Raw genomic sequence first — 15,209 nt, forward strand, 5'->3', positions numbered from 1 at the left:
TCTCGTCAGGGTAACGTCTTAGACCTCCTTGCAATAAACAGACCTGAACTTGTAGCGTAGATGACGGAATCAGTCATATAAGACTGACAGAATCTATGACAATGGTTCCTACAAAGAATCTTAAGAAAGGTAAGAAGTTATTTTTGCTAAACAAGAGTGACAGGATACTTATTTCAGAGTAGTTAGAGAACCATCTCGTCAGGGTAACGTCTTAGACCTCCTTGCAATAAACAGACCTGAACTTGTAGCGTAGATGACGGAATCAGTCATATAAGACTGACAGAATCTATGACAATGGTTCCTACAAAGAATCTTAAGAAAGGTAAGAAGTTATTTTTGCTAAACAAGAGTGACAGGATACTTATTTCAGAGTAGTTAGAGAACCATCTCGTCAGGGTAACGTCTTAGACCTCCTTGCAATAAACAGACCTGAACTTGTAGCGTAGATGACGGAATCAGTCATATAAGACTGACAGAATCTATGACAATGGTTCCTACAAAGAATCTTAAGAAAGGTAAGAAGTTATTTTTGCTAAACAAGAGTGACAGGATACTTATTTCAGAGTAGTTAGAGAACCATCTCGTCAGGGTAACGTCTTAGACCTCCTTGCAATAAACAGACCTGAACTTGTAGCGTAGATGACGGAATCAGTCATATAAGACTGACAGAATCTATGACAATGGTTCCTACAAAGAATCTTAAGAAAGGTAAGAAGATATTTTTGCTAAACAAGAGTGACAGGATACTTATTTCAGAGTAGTTAGAGAACCATCTCGTCAGGGTAACGTCTTAGACCTCCTTGCAATAAACAGACCTGAACTTGTAGCGTAGATGACGGAATCAGTCATATAAGACTGACAGAATCTATGACAATGGTTCCTACAAAGAATCTTAAGAAAGGTAAGAAGTTATTTTTGCTAAACAAGAGTGACAGGATACTTATTTCAGAGTAGTTAGAGAACCATCTCGTCAGGGTAACGTCTTAGACCTCCTTGCAATAAACAGACCTGAACTTGTAGCGTAGATGACGGAATCAGTCATATAAGACTGACAGAATCTATGACAATGGTTCCTACAAAGAATCTTAAGAAAGGTAAGAAGTTATTTTTGCTAAACAAGAGTGACAGGATACTTATTTCAGAGTAGTTAGAGAACCATCTCGTCAGGGTAACGTCTTAGACCTCCTTGCAATAAACAGACCTGAACTTGTAGCGTAGATGACGGAATCAGTCATATAAGACTGACAGAATCTATGACAATGGTTCCTACAAAGAATCTTAAGAAAGGTAAGAAGTTATTTTTGCTAAACAAGAGTGACAGGATACTTATTTCAGAGTAGTTAGAGAACCATCTCGTCAGGGTAACGTCTTAGACCTCCTTGCAATAAACAGACCTGAACTTGTAGCGTAGATGACGGAATCAGTCATATAAGACTGACAGAATCTATGACAATGGTTCCTACAAAGAATCTTAAGAAAGGTAAGAAGTTATTTTTGCTAAACAAGAGTGACAGGATACTTATTTCAGAGTAGTTAGAGAACCATCTCGTCAGGGTAACGTCTTAGACCTCCTTGCAATAAACAGACCTGAACTTGTAGCGTAGATGACGGAATCAGTCATATAAGACTGACAGAATCTATGACAATGGTTCCTACAAAGAATCTTAAGAAAGGTAAGAAGTTATTTTTGCTAAACAAGAGTGACAGGATACTTATTTCAGAGTAGTTAGAGAACCATCTCGTCAGGGTAACGTCTTAGACCTCCTTGCAATAAACAGACCTGAACTTGTAGCGTAGATGACGGAATCAGTCATATAAGACTGACAGAATCTATGACAATGGTTCCTACAAAGAATCTTAAGAAAGGTAAGAAGTTATTTTTGCTAAACAAGAGTGACAGGATACTTATTTCAGAGTAGTTAGAGAACCATCTCGTCAGGGTAACGTCTTAGACCTCCTTGCAATAAACAGACCTGAATTTGTAGCGTAGATGACGGAATCAGTCATATAAGACTGACAGAATCTATGACAATGGTTCCTACAAAGAATCTTAAGAAAGGTAAGAAGTTATTTTTGCTAAACAAGAGTGACAGGATACTTATTTCAGAGTAGTTAGAGAACCATCTCGTCAGGGTAACGTCTTAGACCTCCTTGCAATAAACAGACCTGAACTTGTAGCGTAGATGACGGAATCAGTCATATAAGACTGACAGAATCTATGACAATGGTTCCTACAAAGAATCTTAAGAAAGGTAAGAAGTTATTTTTGCTAAACAAGAGTGACAGGATACTTATTTCAGAGTAGTTAGAGAACCATCTCGTCAGGGTAACGTCTTAGACCTCCTTGCAATAAACAGACCTAAACTTGTAGCGTAGATGACGGAATCAGACATATAAGACTGACAGAATCTATGACAATGGTTCCTACAAAGAATCTTAAGAAAGGTAAGAAGTTATTTTTGCTAAACAAGAGTGACAGGATACTTATTTCAGAGTAGTTAGAGAACCATCTCGTCAGGGTAACGTCTTAGACCTCCTTGCAATAAACAGACCTGAACTTGTAGCGTAGATGACGGAATCAGTCATATAAGACTGACAGAATCTATGACAATGGTTCCTACAAAGAATCTTAAGAAAGGTAAGAAGTTATTTTTGCTAAACAAGAGTGACAGGATACTTATTTCAGAGTAGTTAGAGAACCATCTCGTCAGGGTAACGTCTTAGACCTCCTTGCAATAAACAGACCTGAACTTGTAGCGTAGATGACGGAATCAGTCATATAAGACTGACAGAATCTATGACAATGGTTCCTACAAAGAATCTTAAGAAAGGTAAGAAGTTATTTTTGCTAAACAAGAGTGACAGGATACTTATTTCAGAGTAGTTAGAGAACCATCTCGTCAGGGTAACGTCTTAGACCTCCTTGCAATAAACAGACCTGAACTTGTAGCGTAGATGACGGAATCAGTCATATAAGACTGACAGAATCTATGACAATGGTTCCTACAAAGAATCTTAAGAAAGGTAAGAAGTTATTTTTGCTAAACAAGAGTGACAGGATACTTATTTCAGAGTAGTTAGAGAACCATCTCGTCAGGGTAACGTCTTAGACCTCCTTGCAATAAACAGACCTGAACTTGTAGCGTAGATGACGGAATCAGTCATATAAGACTGACAGAATCTATGACAATGGTTCCTACAAAGAATCTTAAGAAAGGTAAGAAGTTATTTTTGCTAAACAAGAGTGACAGGATACTTATTTCAGAGTAGTTAGAGAACCATCTCGTCAGGGTAACGTCTTAGACCTCCTTGCAATAAACAGACCTGAACTTGTAGCGTAGATGACGGAATCAGTCATATAAGACTGACAGAATCTATGACAATGGTTCCTACAAAGAATCTTAAGAAAGGTAAGAAGTTATTTTTGCTAAACAAGAGTGACAGGATACTTATTTCAGAGTAGTTAGAGAACCATCTCGTCAGGGTAACGTCTTAGACCTCCTTGCAATAAACAGACCTGAACTTGTAGCGTAGATGACGGAATCAGTCATATAAGACTGACAGAATCTATGACAATGGTTCCTACAAAGAATCTTAAGAAAGGTAAGAAGTTATTTTTGCTAAACAAGAGTGACAGGATACTTATTTCAGAGTAGTTAGAGAACCATCTCGTCAGGGTAACGTCTTAGACCTCCTTGCAATAAACAGACCTGAACTTGTAGCGTAGATGACGGAATCAGTCATATAAGACTGACAGAATCTATGACAATGGTTCCTACAAAGAATCTTAAGAAAGGTAAGAAGTTATTTTTGCTAAACAAGAGTGACAGGATACTTATTTCAGAGTAGTTAGAGAACCATCTCGTCAGGGTAACGTCTTAGACCTCCTTGCAATAAACAGACCTGAACTTGTAGCGTAGATGACGGAATCAGTCATATAAGACTGACAGAATCTATGACAATGGTTCCTACAAAGAATCTTAAGAAAGGTAAGAAGTTATTTTTGCTAAACAAGCGTGACAGGATACTTATTTCAGAGTAGTTAGAGAACCATCTCGTCAGGGTAACGTCTTAGACCTCCTTGCAATAAACAGACCTGAACTTGTAGCGTAGATGACGGAATCAGTCATATAAGACTGACAGAATCTATGACAATGGTTCCTACAAAGAATCTTAAGAAAGGTAAGAAGTTATTTTTGCTAAACAAGAGTGACAGGATACTTATTTCAGAGTAGTTAGAGAACCATCTCGTCAGGGTAACGTCTTAGACCTCCTTGCAATAAACAGACCTAAACTTGTAGCGTAGATGACGGAATCAGACATATAAGACTGACAGAATCTATGACAATGGTTCCTACAAAGAATCTTAAGAAAGGTAAGAAGTTATTTTTGCTAAACAAGAGTGACAGGATACTTATTTCAGAGTAGTTAGAGAACCATCTCGTCAGGGTAACGTCTTAGACCTCCTTGCAATAAACAGACCTGAATTTGTAGCGTAGATGACGGAATCAGTCATATAAGACTGACAGAATCTATGACAATGGTTCCTACAAAGAATCTTAAGAAAGGTAAGAAGTTATTTTTGCTAAACAAGCGTGACAGGATACTTATTTCAGAGTAGTTAGAGAACCATCTCGTCAGGGTAACGTCTTAGACCTCCTTGCAATAAACAGACCTGAACTTGTAGCGTAGATGACGGAATCAGTCATATAAGACTGACAGAATCTATGACAATGGTTCCTACAAAGAATCTTAAGAAAGGTAAGAAGATATTTTTGCTAAACAAGAGTGACAGGATACTTATTTCAGAGTAGTTAGAGAACCATCTCGTCAGGGTAACGTCTTAGACCTCCTTGCAATAAACAGACCTGAACTTGTAGCGTAGATGACGGAATCAGTCATATAAGACTGACAGAATCTATGACAATGGTTCCTGCAAAGAATCTTAAGAAAGGTAAGAAGTTATTTTTGCTAAACAAGAGTGACAGGATACTTATTTCAGAGTAGTTAGAGAACCATCTCGTCAGGGTAACGTCTTAGACCTCCTTGCAATAAACAGACCTGAACTTGTAGCGTAGATGACGGAATCAGTCATATAAGACTGACAGAATCTATGACAATGGTTCCTACAAAGAATCTTAAGAAAGGTAAGAAGATATTTTTGCTAAACAAGAGTGACAGGATACTTATTTCAGAGTAGTTAGAGAACCATCTCGTCAGGGTAACGTCTTAGACCTCCTTGCAATAAACAGACCTGAACTTGTAGCGTAGATGACGGAATCAGTCATATAAGACTGACAGAATCTATGACAATGGTTCCTACAAAGAATCTTAAGAAAGGTAAGAAGTTATTTTTGCTAAACAAGAGTGACAGGATACTTATTTCAGAGTAGTTAGAGAACCATCTCGTCAGGGTAACGTCTTAGACCTCCTTGCAATAAACAGACCTGAACTTGTAGCGTAGATGACGGAATCAGTCATATAAGACTGACAGAATCTATGACAATGGTTCCTACAAAGAATCTTAAGAAAGGTAAGAAGATATTTTTGCTAAACAAGAGTGACAGGATACTTATTTCAGAGTAGTTAGAGAACCATCTCGTCAGGGTAACGTCTTAGACCTCCTTGCAATAAACAGACCTGAACTTGTAGCGTAGATGACGGAATCAGTCATATAAGACTGACAGAATCTATGACAATGGTTCCTACAAAGAATCTTAAGAAAGGTAAGAAGTTATTTTTGCTAAACAAGAGTGACAGGATACTTATTTCAGAGTAGTTAGAGAACCATCTCGTCAGGGTAACGTCTTAGACCTCCTTGCAATAAACAGACCTGAACTTGTAGCGTAGATGACGGAATCAGTCATATAAGACTGACAGAATCTATGACAATGGTTCCTACAAAGAATCTTAAGAAAGGTAAGAAGTTATTTTTGCTAAACAAGAGTGACAGGATACTTATTTCAGAGTAGTTAGAGAACCATCTCGTCAGGGTAACGTCTTAGACCTCCTTGCAATAAACAGACCTGAACTTGTAGCGTAGATGACGGAATCAGTCATATAAGACTGACAGAATCTATGACAATGGTTCCTACAAAGAATCTTAAGAAAGGTAAGAAGATATTTTTGCTAAACAAGAGTGACAGGATACTTATTTCAGAGTAGTTAGAGAACCATCTCGTCAGGGTAACGTCTTAGACCTCCTTGCAATAAACAGACCTGAACTTGTAGCGTAGATGACGGAATCAGTCATATAAGACTGACAGAATCTATGACAATGGTTCCTGCAAAGAATCTTAAGAAAGGTAAGAAGTTATTTTTGCTAAACAAGAGTGACAGGATACTTATTTCAGAGTAGTTAGAGAACCATCTCGTCAGGGTAACGTCTTAGACCTCCTTGCAATAAACAGACCTGAACTTGTAGCGTAGATGACGGAATCAGTCATATAAGACTGACAGAATCTATGACAATGGTTCCTGCAAAGAATCTTAAGAAAGGTAAGAAGTTATTTTTGCTAAACAAGAGTGACAGGATACTTATTTCAGAGTAGTTAGAGAACCATCTCGTCAGGGTAACGTCTTAGACCTCCTTGCAATAAACAGACCTGAACTTGTAGCGTAGATGACGGAATCAGTCATATAAGACTGACAGAATCTATGACAATGGTTCCTACAAAGAATCTTAAGAAAGGTAAGAAGTTATTTTTGCTAAACAAGAGTGACAGGATACTTATTTCAGAGTAGTTAGAGAACCATCTCGTCAGGGTAACGTCTTAGACCTCCTTGCAATAAACAGACCTGAACTTGTAGCGTAGATGACGGAATCAGTCATATAAGACTGACAGAATCTATGACAATGGTTCCTACAAAGAATCTTAAGAAAGGTAAGAAGATATTTTTGCTAAACAAGAGTGACAGGATACTTATTTCAGAGTAGTTAGAGAACCATCTCGTCAGGGTAACGTCTTAGACCTCCTTGCAATAAACAGACCTGAACTTGTAGCGTAGATGACGGAATCAGTCATATAAGACTGACAGAATCTATGACAATGGTTCCTACAAAGAATCTTAAGAAAGGTAAGAAGTTATTTTTGCTAAACAAGAGTGACAGGATACTTATTTCAGAGTAGTTAGAGAACCATCTCGTCAGGGTAACGTCTTAGACCTCCTTGCAATAAACAGACCTGAACTTGTAGCGTAGATGACGGAATCAGTCATATAAGACTGACAGAATCTATGACAATGGTTCCTACAAAGAATCTTAAGAAAGGTAAGAAGTTATTTTTGCTAAACAAGAGTGACAGGATACTTATTTCAGAGTAGTTAGAGAACCATCTCGTCAGGGTAACGTCTTAGACCTCCTTGCAATAAACAGACCTGAACTTGTAGCGTAGATGACGGAATCAGTCATATAAGACTGACAGAATCTATGACAATGGTTCCTACAAAGAATCTTAAGAAAGGTAAGAAGTTATTTTTGCTAAACAAGAGTGACAGGATACTTATTTCAGAGTAGTTAGAGAACCATCTCGTCAGGGTAACGTCTTAGACCTCCTTGCAATAAACAGACCTGAACTTGTAGCGTAGATGACGGAATCAGTCATATAAGACTGACAGAATCTATGACAATGGTTCCTACAAAGAATCTTAAGAAAGGTAAGAAGTTATTTTTGCTAAACAAGCGTGACAGGATACATATTTCAGAGTACCTGAGGAGTCGGCATCAAATATTCGGTGACGAGGACGAAAATGCGGAGCACAAATGGAAAAAAGTTCAAAGGCACCGCGTTATATGCCCTAGACAAGTATGTTCCGCGAAGGTCTTACGAGATGGGAAAGGCCCACCATGGTTTTAGTAATCGAGTTAGAAAACTGCTACGTAAATAAACAGAACTTCATCTCAAATTCAAGAGAAGTAAAAGCCTAGCTGACAAACAAAAGCTAAACGAAGTGATTAAAAAGCGTAAGGATAGCAATGAGAGAAGCGTTCAATGACTTTGAAAAAACTTTGTCAACCGATCTGAGCAAAAGCCCTAAAAGGTTTTGGTCGTATGTAAAATCAGTAAATGGGCCAAAGTCGTCTATTCATTTACTCAGTGGTCATACTGGCACCGAAATCGGGAATAACAGAGACAAGGCTGAAATGTTGAATTCAGTCTTCCGAAATCGTTTCACCGCGGAAAATATTAACATGGTCCATCCTTTTAATCGTCGTACGAACGTCGAAATGGCGGGTATTGAGGTAACCGATCGCGGAATAGAAAAGCAACTAAAATCGCTTAGTAGTGGAAAGGCGTCAGGACCAGATGAGATACCCATATTATTCTACAAAGATTATGCGAAAGAACTCGCTCCCTTTCTAGCAGTAATTTATCGTAGATCGCTTGAGCAACGAAGAGTACCTAGCGACTGGAAGAAAGCTCAGATCATTCCCATTCTTAGGAAGCCCAACAGAACAGATGCACACAAGTATAGACATATATCGTTGATGTCAATCTGTTATAGGATTATGAAATATGTTTTATGCTCAAGAATTATGACATTTTTGGAGAATGAAAATCTCCTTTATAAAAGCCAGCACAGATTCTGCAAACATACTGCGAAACTCACCTCTCTTTGTTCCTCCATGAGATCCACAGCGCCGTAGACAAAGGCGCTCAGGTTGATGCCGTTTTGCTCGACTTCAGGGAATCATTTGACACCGTCCCGCACGGCCGTTTAGTGAAAAAAATACGAGCTTATCGAGTATCGAAGCAGATTTGCGACTGGATTCAAGGCTTACTTGCAGACTGAACTCAACACGTCGCTCTCAACGGAACAAAATCGTCAGATGTAAAGGTCATTTCCGTTGTACCCCAAGGAAGTGTGGTTGGACCGATACTGTTTACAATATATGTAAATGATCTAGTAGAAAGCGCCGGATGCTCTTTAAGGCTGTTCACAAATGATGCGGTTGTCTATAGCAGAGTAGCAAGGCCAGAACATAGTAACGATTTGCAGAATGACCTCCAGAGAACTGATGAATGGTGGAGGCTCTGGCAGTTACCCTGAACGTAAATAAATGTAACATATGGTGCATACATGGGAAAGGAAATTCGCTACTGTATAGCTGCGCTATTGATGACAAATCGCTGGAAACGTTATCTACCGTAAAATATCTAGGAGTGCATCTAAGAGTAACTATCTAAAGCTACCTTAAGTGGAATGACCACATAAAACAAACAGTGGGAAAAGCAGATGCCAGATTCACATTCACAGGAAAAATCTGTGAGATTACACGGAATACTGTATTAGTATAACTAATTTGCTGGATGTGCTAATGTTTACCGTGGAAGAACAGTTGAGGTGTAGCAAGCACAAGTCAATATATTTATGGAGTCAGCTTCTTGATACAGAGAGGAGGCAGCATATAACAGTTTCACATTGAATTACTTAGTTACATAACTGTCTATGTCTCAGTGCATAACTTGGTACATATGTTAATAATGGAAGTTGTGCTTTTCTTGCTAATCATTGGATTTGCTGGGTATCTGATCACTTAAATAGGAGTACTCCATAAACATAAGAGCTCTTCAAAATAGTTCAAAACTCAAATTTAAAGCATAGTAGCAGGGATAATATTTTGGACATTAAAGAACATGTTTTATATAAAAATTAAGTTGTAAGGATGTTTGAGAACGTCTGCATAACAAGTTATTGTCCTTTATTGTGAAGGTACTGTTCAGTTTTCGATCTATGTAGAGCAAAATGAGTATTTCGTACGCCACACCTTTTAGGCAAAGACGTGATTAAACAAAAGAAGAGGGGTGAAACTGCCAAAAATTGGAGTGCCCTTAAATATGTAAATAATCTGATGATTGTCTACAAAATAATATAAGGTGTTTAGTTTTACGTATTTTAATATTGTAACATTGTAAATGCATGACGGCCATTTTTAGAAATTATATATTTGACTATTGTAGTGTCACGTGACCTGACACAGGACAGAGGATAGGGGACAAAGGTCGTGGTCTTTTGATCGTGGTCCGTCGGTGCGGTAAGGTCGGTGCGGCTAAGAGCCGCCGACATAGTATCACGTGGGCATCAGTTTGGTCTGTGGATGTGATTTAGTAAAATAAAAGCGTTTTCATTCTAAGCTGTTGTCGGTGTAAATCATTTGTGAACGATCGTAATTTAGAGAAATACTGGAATTCATTCACTGCTGTATTTAGGCTGGCTATTTACTCAACATAGGGCGCGAATGCAACTGTGCCCAACCGAACCCCTTTTGCAGACGAGTCATGATAAAAGGTTGTGTACAAGCCCGAGTGAAGTTGCAAATCTATGTAACTCATCCACGAAGGAAGTGGCTTATAAGGCGCTTGTTCGACCGATTCTTGAATATTGCTCATCTACATGGAATCCCTGCCAGGTAGGACTGATAGACGAGATAGAGAAGATCCAATGAAGGGCGGTGTGTTCGTCACGGCATCGTTTAGCCGGTGAGAGAGTGTAACGGAGATGATGAACAAACACCGCTGTGCATCACGGAGAGATTTACAATTGAAATTTCGAGAGAACACTATCTGGGAAGAGTTGGACAACATACCGTATTCCTTCCCCCCACGTAGCTCTCGCTTTAATGACCACGAGGAGAAAATTCTAGAAATTGGAGCCAGTACAGCGGCGCACTGACTATCATTGTTCCCAAGCGCTGTTCGCCGGTGGAACAGGGCTGGAGGGGTCATTCAGTGGTACAAAAAATATCCCCCCCCCCCCCCCCCACACACACACACACACCATTAGGTGGCTTGCAGAGTATGATGCAGATCTGAATTAACAAGTCGATCAGAAACTTTAACTATCGCAGTGGTCCTATACTAAGATGTCGACTCCTTCAGACCAGGTCACGAACTGGGCAGAGATCTTGCTAGATCAGCACTATATTGACCTCAGCGTTAGGGCGCTACTGTGCTCAGAGGGGAGGCGTGATGTTCAGGAGCGCCTCCCATACGTCGTCGTGGACTGTAGCGAACCCTCGCTAAAATCTATGGTATCGATTCACAGTGCCAACTTTGGTGTGGAACGGGATTCTGTACGATATCACAGTTACCTTGCTCTGCTCTCTTGGTTCAGAATTTTCTCTCCAGCTTGCTTGCAGTTCTCTGTACCTAGCTATGGTTTCAATATTTGTACTCTGTGTCGTTTATCATTGCGTAACGTCAGTGTAGGCTGCCCTCCGATAAATATTGTGTTTTGCTTAATTGTAATTTCAGAATAAATCAATATTTTGTTACTTGATGGTGTTGGGGCGGCAACCAGACACAAATTTACATTCAGTTCCTTTATTCAAAGGATTGTAATGAAAGCATGAAAACTGTCTGAAGATGAATCATAACGATTCGAAACCGGTAACGGTAGCCTTTGAATAAAGGAACAGAAAGTAAATTTGTGGCTGGTTGCTGTCCTAACACCATCAACATTTGTCTTCAAATAACAGCCACGGTCTCCAACTATGTCATCATTTGACAAAATTGCATTTTGTTACTTTTTATTTCTTTCTTAGAAATGTGATATCTTCCCAACTTTCCCAGTATCCAAGAAATCACCGACCCACTGGAAGCAGAATATATTCCTTACACGTTCGAACACTTAACAGAAAATCAATTTAAACTCCAGGCTTTACCAGATACTGCTTGTACAGTATGAAGATTGTAACAATATTTCTGTACACAATTATTGGCGTCAATTTTAGTTCGTTTCTCACGTGTCAGATATAAAGAAAGATCCAGAATGAGATTTTCACTCTGCAGCGGAGTGTGCGCTGATATTAAACTTCCTGGCAGATTAAAACTGGGTGTCGGACCGAGACTCGAACTCGGGACCTTTGCCTTACGCGGGCAAGTTTGGAAGGTAGGAGATGAGGTACTGGCAGAAGTGAAGCTGTGAGGACGGTGCGTGAGTCGTGCTTGGGTACCTCAGCTGGTAAAGCACTTGCCCGCGAAAGGCAAAGGTCCCGAGTTCGAGTCTCGGTCCGGCACACAGTTTTAATCTGCCAGGAAGTTTCATATCAGCGCACACTCAGCTGCAGAGTGAAATTCTCATTCTGGAAATATCCCCCAGGCTGTGGCTAAGCCATGTCTCCGCAATATCCTTTCTTTCAGGAGTGCTAGTTCTGCAAGGTTCGCAGGAGAGCTTCTGTAAAGTTTGGAAGGTAGGAGACGAGGTACTGGCAGAAGTGAAGCTGTGAGGATGGGTCGTGAGTCGTGCTTGGGTAGCTCAGTTGGTAGAGCACTTGCCCGCGAAAGGCAAAGGTCCCGAGTTCGAGTCTCGGTCCGGCATACAGTTTTAATCTGCCAGGAAGTTTCATAAAGAAAGATGTTTGTAATACAAGTGTCATTAAAGTTAAACTGATATCTTCTTCATCTGGCAGTCTGCATTGCTGCCGGTGGCTCCAGCTATCACTTCAATGCAGTTCCAGTCTTCTGCTTTAATGGCGAGGAGACGCCCAGTGACACAGGTTAGCCTTACAGTGCGGCGTTCCCACGCTCGTGCGCTTTAGCGCTAACCACACCGGTGGGGTGGGGAGATCACAGCTAGCTGGCGGCTCTTCTTTGAGGAGACGTCCGCAATCCGCGGTTCTGCCTGTCTCCTTCCTGTGGCTGCTTCTATAGGCCACCTACAAAGTGCGGCATTCCATTGTCTCGATATTAGTCATCTCTCAGGGAGCTGCGTGTGTTTTTCATTCCTTTAAGGGGTGTAGGACGTCAAACGGGCCGACTTGGAGCAGGAGAGGCACCACAGGACATTTTAATTTCCACTGTCTATACTTTTACAAGTAAATTCATAAAACTTTGTTAGCATGACCAGGAAGGATTCAGGATTCACACTCATAGCAGCGGAAGTTCAAAAACATAACAAAATAAATTTTTTTACGTGTGAAATTTCATCATTTTTTCACTTACTATTGGCTGCACTTGTTGCTACAGGTACACTTTTCTTCATAAGTTCAAAAATGGCTCTGAGCACTATGGGACTTAACATCTATGGCCATCAGTCCCCTAGAACTTAGAACTACTTAAACCTAACTAACCTAAGGACATCACACAACACCCAGTCATCACGGGGCAGAGAAAATCCCTGACCCCGCCGGGAATCGAATCCGGGAGCCCGGGTGCGGGAAGCGAGAACGCTACCGCACGACCACGAGCTGCGGGCCTACTCTTCATAAGTAAGAGAGACTGTTCGATGAATTTTGCACAGCGTACAAACCATACTCACAGGTGTCTGAAACTCTAGAATCTATTTAATTTTTGAAAAAATGAATGAGCTGTTACGTTTTAAGCTTTATGTTTAGAAAAAAATCAAATTTTGTAGTTAATTATCTCAATTTTTACCATAGTTTTCAATAGTTTTGAAAAATTCTAGAGTTTCAGACACCTGTAAGTATGGCTTGTATACTGTGCAAAATTCATCAAAGAATCTCTTTTACTTGTGAAGAAAAATGTACCTATAGCAACGAATGCAGCCAATAGTAAGCGAAAAATAATGAAATTTCATATGTAGAAAAAATTTATTTTGTTATGCTTTTGAACTTCCGCTGCTATTAGTGTGAATCCTGAATCCTTCCTGGTCACGCTGACAAAGTTTTATGAATTTATTTGTAAAAGTATAGGCACTGAAAATTAAATTGTTCTGTGGTGCCTCTCATGCTCCAAGTCGGGCCGTTTGACGTCCTACACCCCCTTAATATACGTATCATGAAATGAAATACACTGACAGAAAAAAATCGCAACACCAAGAAGGATTTTTGCGCCACAAACGAAAGTCGGTAAACGTATTTCTGCATCTGCATGAGGATTGCCCAACAGCAGCGTAAGTGTGGCGCTATTGACGCCACTATGCTTTTAAAAACACAATGAGGGTGGACTTGGCGAGTTGACGTTAGTCAAGAATGCCATTAAAGTGACGAAGACACCGAGCCTGAACGAGGTCGTGTTATAGAACTATGAGAAGCTGGATGTTCCTTCTGCGATATTGTGGAAAGGCTTTGCAGGAATGTAGTCACTGTCCGTGATTGCTACCAGCGGAGGTCACTAGAATGTACGGTCGCCAGAAGACCGGGCTCCGGCCGGCCACGCGGCACTACACCGACATCTGCAGCAGCAGTTTGAGCAGTAGCCGGCATCACAGTAACATAACTAACTGTTACAAATCGGTTACTTCAAGGACAGCTCCGAGCCAGATGCACTGTAGCGACCATTCCTCTGACCCTAGAACACCGCCACTGGTGGCTTCATTGGCATCAAGCGAGAGCTCACTGGAGGACATTTATTTATTTATTTATTGTTCCGTGGAACCAAATTAAGGAGAAGTCTCCATGGTCATGGAACGAGTCAATACATGAAATTACAACACGATAGTAGAAACAGATAAAATGAAATATAAAAAAAACATATTCAGGCGACTAGTCAAAAGTTTACATAAAGAAAATCAACAATGTAATACTGGAATTTGCTTAATTTTTCAGCTCTTCCAGGAGCTCCTCGACAGAATAGGAGTGAGCCATGAGGAAACTCTTCAGTTTAGACTTACAAGAGTTTGGGCTATTGCTAAGATTTTTGAGTTCTTGTGGTAGCTTATTGAAAATAGATGCAGCAGAGTACTGCACTCCCTTCTGCACAAGAGTCAAAGAAGTGCATTCCACATGCAGATTTGATTTCTGCCTAGTATTAACTGAGTGAAAGCTGCTAACTCTTGGGAATGGGCTAATATTGCTAACAACAAACGACATTAAAGAAAATGTATACTGCGAGGGCAATGTCAGAATTCCCAGACTATTGAATAGGGGTCGACAAGAGGTTCTCGAACTTACACCACATATAGCTCGAACACAACAGGTGAAAACGTCTCTGCCTCGGTGCCACTGATGGCCGTGTGTTGCTTAGAAGCAGGCCAGTTGAAGGCCTGCAACCAACCTGACTGTGCATTGGACACACTGGATCTAAACCTGGAGTTATGGTCTGGAGAGCGATTTCGTATGACGGTAGGAGCACTTTCGTGGTTGTCCCAAGCAACCTGACTGCAAATCTGTACGTTCGTCTGGTGATTCGACCTGTTGTGCTGCCATTCATGAAAAGCATTTCTGGAGGTGTTTGCCAACAGGGGAACACTGGCCCACATTCCACTATTGCAACCCGACATGCCCTGCAGAGTTGACCCACTCGATC

The 15,209-nt window shown here is 40.4% G+C and overlaps 1 non-coding gene across 1 annotated transcript; it reads left to right on the forward strand.

Annotated features, from left to right (window-relative positions):
- The first annotated feature begins 12,246 nt into the window (after positions 1 to 12,246).
- Positions 12,247 to 12,321, forward strand: Trnas-cga (transfer RNA serine (anticodon CGA)). The gene has a single exon. It is a non-coding gene; the product is annotated as a tRNA-Ser (tRNA).
- The last annotated feature ends 2,888 nt before the right edge of the window (positions 12,322 to 15,209 follow it).

Source organism: Schistocerca serialis, chromosome 2 (assembly GCF_023864345.2).
Source record: "Schistocerca serialis cubense isolate TAMUIC-IGC-003099 chromosome 2, iqSchSeri2.2, whole genome shotgun sequence".
Taxonomy (NCBI): Eukaryota; Metazoa; Arthropoda; class Insecta; order Orthoptera; family Acrididae; genus Schistocerca; species Schistocerca serialis.